This window comes from Carlito syrichta, unplaced genomic scaffold, assembly GCF_000164805.1.
Source record: "Carlito syrichta isolate Samal-C Ts95f unplaced genomic scaffold, Tarsius_syrichta-2.0.1 Scaffold289318, whole genome shotgun sequence".
Classification (NCBI taxonomy): Eukaryota; Metazoa; Chordata; class Mammalia; order Primates; family Tarsiidae; genus Carlito; species Carlito syrichta.
This window is the reverse complement of record NW_007233414.1, coordinates 193,374-203,334: the sequence shown is the minus strand read 5'-3', so window position 1 is coordinate 203,334 and position 9,961 is coordinate 193,374. Positions and strand designations below refer to the sequence as shown.

Genomic DNA, 9,961 nt, shown 5'->3' with positions numbered 1-9,961 from the left:
AGCATTTTTTCATATACCTATTGGCCATTTGTGTGTTTTCTTTTGAGAAACGTCTATTCATGTTCTTTGCCCCTTTTTTTTTTTTTTTTTTTTGAGTCGGAGTCTCACTCTGTCGCCCAGACGGGAGTGCAGCGGCCGCTCCCGGCCACCGCAGCCTCGACCTGCTGGGCTCCGGCGATCCTTCCGCCTCAGCCTTCCAAGTAGCTGGAATTACAGGCATGCGCTACCATGCCCGGCTGATTTTTTGATTTATTGTAGAGATGAGGTGTTGCTGCCCAGGCGGGTCTCGAGGCCGTGGGCTCAGGCAGTCCACTCACCTCAGCCTCTCAAAGGATTACAGGCTGGGCCACCGAGTCCAGCTTCTTTGTCTACTTTTTAATGGGATTTTTTTTTTTTACTATTGATTGTTTGAGCTTCTTGCATGTTCTGGATATTAGTCCCTTGTCAGATGAATAGTTTGAATATTTTCTCCCATTCAACACTTCACTCTGTTGATTGTTTCCTTTGCTGTGCAGAAGTTTTTAGTTTAATAGAGTACCATTTGTTTTCATTTTTGTTGCCTGTGCTTTTGAGGTCTTAGCCATAAAATCTTTGCCTAAACAAATGTCTTGAAATGTTTTCCATATGTTTCCATCTTGAGTTGATTTTTTAAAATATTTATTACAGATAAAATTAATATTTCCATAATTAGGATAAAGCAAACACACATTCTTATCTGGGTTCATTATTCAAGGTGATTCAGGCTATAAATGACTTTCATGAATATTAGAGTTCCTGAGTGTTATTTGAATATTTGCCTACATGCTGTGGGAAGCTTCTGTAGCCTTTCTTTGGTAGGAATTCCAGTTTTCCTGAATTCTTCTCTTTCCTTCAGATATTCCATTTTGCGTTCTTCATAAAAGGCTGGATCATTATAGTAAGCAGTTAGACATTCTTTCAATGCAGAATTTTCTTTCCAGCATTTTACTACCATAAGGAGTCCAGAGGCCTTGCAACATTTGGTAAAATCTTGCACTTGTTTCAGAACAACTCTCTCTGGCCTTTTCTCTCATTATTTTAGGGATCAAAACATCTTTTTTAACATGTCTGAGATGCTGCTCTGCGAGGTCGAGCACCATCTCGGCAGTAGGTGGGGAGAAAGCGAGTTGATTTTTTTATATGGTGATAGATAAAGGTCATTCTTCTACGTATGGATATCCAAATTTCCAGGCACCATTTATTGAAGAGACTGTCATTTCCTCAATGTTTGTTCTTGGTGCCTTTGTCAAAAATCAGTTGGCTGTAAATAAGTAGATTTATTTCTGAGTTTTCTATTCTATTTCATTAATCTGTATGTCTGTTTTTATACCCATACCATGCTTTTTGGGTTACTATAGCCTTGTAATATATTTTGAAGTCAGGTAGCGTGATACCTCCCACTTTGTTCTTATTGTTCAAGATCACTTTGGCTAGTCAGGCTCTTTTTTGCTTCCATATGAATTTTAGGATATTTTCCTCTATTTCTGCAAAAAAATGACATGGATATGTTGATAGGAATTGCATTGAATCCATAGATTGCTTTGTATAGTATGGCTGTTTTATCAATATTTATTCTTCCAATCTGTGAGGACGAGATATCTTCATTTGTTTGTGTCTCTTCAACTTCTTTCATCAAAGTTTTGTAGTTTTCATTGTAGAGGTCTTTCACTTCCTTGATTAAATTTATTTCTAGGTCATTTTTTTGAACTATTATAAATGTCTTATTAATTTCTTTCTCAGCTAGTTCATTATTGGTGCTACTAAGCTTTGTATTTTGATTTTGTATTCTGTAACTTTACTGAATATATTTATCAGAACTAAGAGTTTTTTGGTGGAGTCTTTAGGTTTTTCTAAACATAAGATCTTATCATCTGCAAAGTGGGACAAGTTGACTTCCCTTTTTTCCATTTGGATACCTTTTATTTCTTTCTCTTGCCTGATTTATCTGCCTAGCACTCTCAGTACTAGGCATCCTTGTCTTGTTCCAGTTCCTAAAGTAAAGGCTTTCAGTTCTGAGGGGAAAACATGATGTTAGCTGTGGGTTTTTCATGTATGATCTTTATTGCATGGAGATATGTTTCTTCTCTGCCTAGTTTGTTGAGAGCGTTTATCATGAAGAGTTTTTTGAACTATTATAGAGTTGTTGAATTTTATCAAATGCATTTTCTGTGCCTATTGAAATGGTCATATGGTTTTGGTCTTTCATTCTATTAATGTGATGTATCACTTTTATTGATTTGTGTATGTTGAAACATCCTGGCCAGGCGCAGCAGCTCACATCTGTAACCCCAACAATTTGGGAGGCTGAGGCAGGAGGCTTGCTTGAGCCCAAGAGTTCAAGACCAGCCTAGGCAATTTAGCGAGACCTCACCGCTATGAAAAAAAAAAATTAACCAGGCATGGTGGCATGTGCCTGTAGTTTTGGCTACTCGGGAGGCTGAGGCAGAAAGATCGCTTGAGACTAGGAGGTTGAGGCTGTGGTGAGCCGTGATCATGCCAAAGCACTCTAGTTTGGATGACAGAATAAGACCCCAATTCAAAAAAAGAAAAAAAAAAGGAACTTCCCTCTATCCTTGAGACAAATCCCACTTGGTCATGGTGTATTATTTTTTTGATGTGCAATTGATTTCACAATATGTGTGTTGAGGGTTTTGGCATGTAGGTTCATCAGGGATATTGGCCTGTAGTTTTCATTTTCTGTTGTGTCTGTGTCTGGTTTGAATATCAAGGTAACGCTGACCCTGTAGAATGAGTTAGGGAGAATTGCCTCTTTTTTTAACTTTTCGGAATAGTTTGAGGAGAATTGTTAATGTTTGGTAGAATTTAGCAATAAAGCATTGGGTCCTGGACTTTTCTTTGTTGGGAGACTTTTTTCACTGCTTCCATCTCATGACTTGCTATTGGTCTGTTCAGGTTTTCTGTTTCTTCCTGGTTCAATCTTGGTAGGTTGCGTATGTCCAGGAATTTATCTATTTCTTCTAGGTTTTCTAGTTTGTTAGTGTATAGTTGTTCATAATAGCCTCTAATGATCTTTCCTGCTTCTGAGGTATCAAGTTATAATGTCTACTTTTTCATTTCTGATTTTGTTTATTCGGGTCTTCTCTCTTTTCTTCTTGGTTAGTCTAGCTGGTGGTTTATCAATTTTGTTTATCTTTTTGAAGAACCAACTTTTCATTTTGTTGATTCTTTGTATTTTTAAAGTCTCTATTTTTACTTATGTTTATATAACATAGCACTTATGTATTTATTATTTCTTTTTCTTCTGTTAATTTTAGGCTTGGGTTGTTCTTTTTTTTTAAGCTCCTTAAGGTGCGTTGGTAAATTGTTAATTTGTAATCTCTCTACATTTGTTGCGAGCATTTATTGTTCCTCTTAGCACTGTTTTGCTGTAGCCCATAGGTCTTGGTATATTGTATTTCAATTTTTATTTCAATAATTTTTTTATTCTCTCCTTAATTTCTTCCTTAACCCTTGGTCTTTCAGGAACCTGTTGTTTAATTGCCATATATTTGTGCAGTTTTCAAAGTTTTTATTGAAATTGATTTCTAGCTTTATTTCATTGTGAGCTGAGAAGATACTTGACATAATTTAGGTTTTTAAAAATGTTTGAGTTTTTTTTTGTATCCTAACATATGGTCTTTCCTGGATAATGTTCTATGTGATGAGAAGAATGTGTATTCTGTAGCTGTTGGATACAATGTTCTATAAATGTTAGTTAGGCCCATTTGGTCTAAAGTGCCATTTATTTTTATTTATCTATTTATTTATTTTTAGTCAGAGTCTCACCCTGTTGTCCAGGCTGGAGTGTAGTGGCATGCTCATGGCTACCACAGACTCGATCTACTGGGCTTAGGTGATCCTTCCGCCTTGGCCTTCCAAGTAACTAGAACTACAAGCAAACACACCACCACACCCCGCTAATTTTTTTACTTACTGTAGAGATGAGGTCTCGCTGTGTTGCCCAGGCTGGTCTCAAACCCCTGGGCTCAGACAACCCTCTCACCTCCGCCTCCCAAAGTGCTGGGATGACAGGTGTGAGCCACTGCGCCTGGTGGTAAAGTGCAATTTAAATCCGATGTTTGTCAATTTTCTTTCTATCTGATCTAACACTGAGAGTGGGGTGTTGAAGTCCTCAACTATCATCATATGAGAGTCTCTCTCTCCCTTTAGATCTAATAATACTTCCTTTATATACAGTGTCTAGGTGCTCCAGTGTTGGGTGCACGTATGTTCAGAACTGTTATACCTTCTTGCTGAATTGATCCCTTTATCATCACACAGTGACCTTGTCTCTTTGTACTATTTTTGACTTAAAGCCTGTTTTATCTGACATCATGATACCTACTCCTGCTTGCTTTTGCCGTCCATTTGCATGGAATATCTTTTTCCATCTCTTTATTTTCAGTCTACATGTGTCTTTATAGGTAAGATGAGTTTCTTGTAGACATGGCATGGGCCATGTCAGTTGCAGTGGCAGGACAAGCCTCTGACTCCCAAGCAGTCCACACCGGTGTTGGCTGTGGCTGTGACAGGCTGAGTGGGCCAGTCCCCAGGCTTGCAGCAGTCTACACACTCTTCTCAGGCATCCCTCCCAGTAGCTATTGACAACCGAGATGCTGAGGCTGTACAACCAAGACAGCCAAAAAGTGACATCAGAGGCCAAGAACACAGTTACTGCTGGCCTGGAACAAACTCTTAAGAAAATAAGAGTCCTCAGTCTGAGTCTGAGTTTCATCCAACAGCCACTAGATGGCCTCGGGGAAAAAACAAAAATTGTAAAAAGCACATGATTCCATCAAAATCCAGGCACTTGACACAAAGACTCGTTCAATCTACGAGCTTCTGGAACTGCCACTGAAAATTCTCCCGCACCTTGATCAGCCCCAGTGGGGGGCTCAAACCCCACTGAGTTTTCTACCTCCCTCCCATCTTCACAGGAATCCTCCACTGCCGAATAGACCAAAGCGAGACCTGGCTTCTTCCTGGGAATGTCCCTGGCAACAGAATGTTCCTGATTCAATGGCCTGAGTCTGAACTGGTGACTCACGCCCCTTGTCTGAGCCCAGCGTTGTAGGCACCCTCCTCCATCTGCTGAGCCCTGCCTGCCACAGATACCACCAGGTCCTTGTGTCCTTCCTCTTTCCACCAATCTGAAAAAGAAGATGGCCAAGAACAAAACCAATGAGGTATCTGATAAGATATTCTGCATGTGCCATTAAACACAAAGACAGGAATGATGGCTCTGGCCCTGCCATCACCCATGCCATGCATGATCCCCCCGCCCCGGTTCCATTCCAGTCTCTTAGGTCTCCTGCAGATCAACATACCAGTGACTCTGAGAGTGGAGCCCAGCAGGCTGTGTTTTGGGGTTTTTCTGAGTCGGAGTCTCACTCTGTTACCCAGGCTGGAGTGCAGTGGCATGCTCACGGTCACTGCAGCTTTGACCTGCTGGACTCAGGAGATTCTTCCACCTCAGCCTTCCAGCAGTCATGTGCCACCATGCCCAGTTGATTTTTTTATTTATTGTAGAAATGAGCCTGATTTTTTTTATTTATTGTAAAGACAGGCTGGTCTCAAATCTCTGAGCTCAGGTAGTCCTCTTGCCACCCAAAGACCAAGGTTAAGGAAGAAATTAAGGAGAGAATTAAAAAATTATTGAAATAAAAATTGAAATACAATATACCAAGACCTATGGGCTATAGCAAAACAGTGCTAAGAGGAACAATAAATGCTCATAACAAATGTAGACAGATTACAAATTAACAATTTACCAATGCACCTTAAGGAGTTTAAAAAAAACAACCCAAGCCTAAAATTAGCAGAAGAAAAAGAAATAATAAATACATAAGTGCTATGTTATATAAACATAAGTAAAAATAGAGACTTTAAAAATACAAAGAATCAACAAAATGAAAAGTCTTCCCTTCCCGGCACGACAGATGGATGGGAAGGGCATTCTGGTTACCCCAGCCCTCCTGCCCAACATGCACTCCCGCTCAGACCACTGGGGTCAGCTGCTGCCCATGATCTCCTGTGAAGCATCACAGCGCACATGAGCCCAGCAGGCAACAGTGATCAAGAGGAGACTCTGCAAGACCTGGGTTCAAATCCTGCCTCCGCCCCCACTAGCAGGGCCCTGAATCTGGGCATGGGCTTCCCTCTCCTGATCCTCATCTCCTCCAGTAGAATGGAGATGATAAGAACACTTCCTAGCCGAGCACAGTGACTCACGCCTGTAATCCCAGTACTTTGGGAGGCCGAGGAGGGAAGATGGCTTGAGGCCAGGAGTTCAAGACCAGCCTGGTTAGCAACAAAGCAAGACCCCATTTCTACCAAAAAGATATTTTTTTCCCAAAGGACACTCTCGTTTAGGAGTTCTGTGAGGATTAAATGAGTGGACGATTATGAAGTCCTTAATACAGAGTCACACCCCAAATAAGTGTCAGGGGAGTGTCTGTACTTGGAGGCAGCTGGTCATGAGACAGATTCTCTAAACACCCCCAGGAGAGGGAGTCGAAGTGGAAGGGCGGACAATGGGTACTAACTGCCGACTGGACTGACAGAGGCCAGGAGGGCACTAGGCACAGGTTCTTAGGCCTCCCCCGGGAGCCTGCCTCACCCACTCTGGGGGCAGGGCCCAACCTCCCATGCTGCAAAGATGCCCTAGCTGTCGACTGCTTTGTGTAGTGACACATGCAGGCCAGTGGGAAGGCCAAACTGGAAAATCTAATAGGACACTGTTTGTCACATTAAAAAAAAAAACAAAGGGCACCTGCGCAGTGAATATTTGTATATCTAACTCTGAAATGTACCCCACAATTTTAAAATAAAAAAATGTTTAAGTTAAAAAAAAAAACAACCCATGAAACAAATGAGTTCTTCCCTCCTTGGTTGCTAAAATTCTTACCTTGTCTACAAAGTCTTCATTGGCCCAGGCTGAAGTCCCTTTCTATTTATTTCTCTATTTATGTTGAGTTGAGGTCTCACTCTGTCACCAAGGCTGGAGGGCAGTGTGTGATCACAGCTCGTCATAGCAACTCCTGGGTTCAGGTGATGCTCCTGTCTCAGTCTCCTGAGTAGCTGGGATTAGAGGCACACCACCACACCTGGTTGATTTTTAAATTTTTTTGTAGAGATGAGGTCTCGCTATGTGGCCCAGACTATTCTCAAACTCCCGGGCTCAAGCCATCCTCCTGCTTTGACCTTCCAAAGTGCTAAGATGAAAGGTGTGAGCCACTGCACACAGCCTGCAGGTCCTTTCTTACCTGAACCAGCGGTTCCCAACGGAGAATGAGGGTCACAGTTGGGGAGGTTGACGCTGGTGCCCAGTGGGTACAGGGCCTCGGTGCCACTAACCTTCTGAGGTGCAAAGGACAGGCCCACAGCAGAGAACTGTGCAGCTCCTAAAGGGGCACAGCGCCTAAAGCCAAACACAGTAGGGTGAATGAGAACAACTCTCCTCCATGGTCCTCAAGCACCTTGTTCAAGCCTGTGTCGGCCAGGTACTGTAGATGATTGGTGGCCTCCTAGGACGGCGGAAAGGGCATAACTCTGAACATGCTCAGTCATCCACTGGCAGTGACCCAGGACCAGCCACTTGGCTTCTCCGAGGCCATTTCCTCATCTGAAGGTTGGAAACCAGAATTCCAATTTGCAGGGCTGTGACAAGGATCACAAAAAATTCTATGTGGTGGCCACGCCCGCAATTCCAGCACTTTGGGAGGCCAAGGTGGGAGGACTGCTTGAGCCCAAGAGCTCAAGACCCCTCTGGATGAAATAGCGAGACCTCATCTCTACAAAAAATCAAAAAATTAGCCTGGCATGGTGGCACGTGCCTGTAGTCCCAATTACTCGAGAGGCTGAGGCAAAAGGATCTCCTGAGCATAGGAGGTTGAGGCTGTGGTGAGCTGGGATTGTGCCACCACACTCCAGCCTGGGTGACAGAGTGAGACCTCAACTCAAAAGAAAAAAAAAGGCTATGTGTAGCGCCCTTGACCCTTTGTGCGTTATTGAGCTGCGTCTTCTTAGACAAAATCCAGGGCCCAGGGTCTTACACACCTGTGTCTTCTGCAGCACTTTAAGGCTATGCCATGCATACAGCAGGCACTCAGAAATCGTTGCTGAACTCACATGAAATCTTTCCTGGAAGTCAAGTCTCAAGAAATAAACCCAGGCCCCCTCGCAGACCTACAGTCCTGCAACTCATGTGTGGTCTTGATCTAGCCTTCAGGAGGCACCAACGTCTCAGAAAACCCCCAGGTCTTCCCAGCACCAGGTCTGGGGCTTTACATCGAGCTTGGCCTTCGGTTCCTCTGGAGACAGCCAGAGACTTGACCACAGCTTGAGAGCAGCTACCACGGCCCAGCCACTCCTGGCTGATCAACTCAATCACCACCTCTCTCTTTTGCCCAGCAGCCCAACACCCACTGCATCCAGGGAGAAGGTGGAAGGATGCAGCCTGGTCCTTACAATGCGAGGCACACAGTCCCGGATCCAAGGGTGATCTCCTGGAAAACTAAGGGGCCATCACCCAGGCCTCCAGGCTGAAGAGAGCTTTCCTAAATACACCCTATTCACAGCCACCCACACGCACACGGTGAGTCACACCCTGAAACAAGTGTGGGAAGGTCTCTGTCCCTTTCCGCCACATGGCTTCTGAGGGCTCACCTACCACGAGCTCCTCCCCTGCTAGAAGGCACATCAGGGAAGGCAGCCTGGGCCAGGAATGCAGGGGAGACCTGAGTCCAAGTGTGAGCGCCACGGCTGCCTGGCTGCGTATTCCTGAATCCCGGCACCTCTCTGAGCCTTCAGACTCTATGATATGACAGCTGTGCAAAGGTCCTTCCAGCCAGGCTATTCTGTGCTCCTTCCAGGACCAGTCGTGGCTTTACCCCCACACAGACTTGCTGAACGCCATACAGACAAGACCAGATCCATTCTGAGTCCAGCCCTTGCTACTTGCCGAGGTCTGGGTCTGCTGCTCCTGTCTGAGGTGGCCCAGACGATGACGGGGTGAGATCTCTCTGTGAGAGTCCTCTGGAAGGGACACAATGAGTCCTGACGCTTCCATGCCCTAGAGGCCAGGCTGGGTTACTCAGGAAGTACCAGGGAGGGAGTCCGATTGCAAAGATACATGGTGACACAGTCACTCTGCCAGCCCTCAGGAATCCAGGCCAAGAGTAGAAAATGCTTACACCGAGCAGGCGTCATGCTTGCTGGGTGTCTAGAGTTCACGGCCTCAACCAGGAACCACACTGCTCCTCACGCTTCCTCCAGACCCTGTAGGAAAAAGGAGTCTGGCACGACCAGCCCCAGAAAGAGCTCACCTCCAAATCTGCTCTCCTGTCTTATCCCCAAACCCTCCTGCCCTCCAGGCTCCCCACTCTCATTGAGCACAGGTAACAATTGTCCGGATCACATCATCTCCAGAGCAGCTTGCCGTTGCCTTCCAGCTGCCCTTGGCAATGGGTGGCTACAGGGCGGCATCAGAGAAAGAACACACACTCTGGAGTTGGAATCCCAGCTGTGCCACCTTGGACAAGTTATAAACAACCCTTAAGGGCAGCGAATCTCAGTTTGCCCATCTGTAAGCCGGTGTGAGCAATACCCACCTTTCAGGATGGCCCTGGAGATTAAATGAAACCTCAGGGGCAGCACCTGAACTGCGTTAGGTGCTGTTGGGGGTGGCCATCTTCAAAGGGATTTCACCCACTTGACTGAATAATGCAGTTTCTGGCATGAAACACACAGGCAGCTTGAGAACAAAGTGACATAAAATGAACCCCAAACTGGAAGTTGTTTTGGCACTTTATTCAAAGAGAACTGGACTCCATTTGGATTGAGGAAGAGTAGACCTGCTCACCTCTAAGAATATTCTGCATTTCATTCAGATAGACACCAAGTGTGCTGAGAACTCCGATTTTATCACGAGAACCCTGGGAGT

The 9,961-nt window shown here is 44.6% G+C and overlaps 1 pseudogene across 1 annotated transcript; it reads right to left on the bottom strand.

Moving 5' to 3' along the window:
• Window positions 1–649: 649 nt before the first annotated feature.
• LOC110595304 lies at window positions 650–1,118 on the bottom strand (annotated as a pseudogene). Its single transcript, XR_002481748.1, has one exon. The product of XR_002481748.1 is annotated as a COX assembly mitochondrial protein homolog pseudogene (transcript).
• Window positions 1,119–9,961: the final 8,843 nt, after the last annotated feature.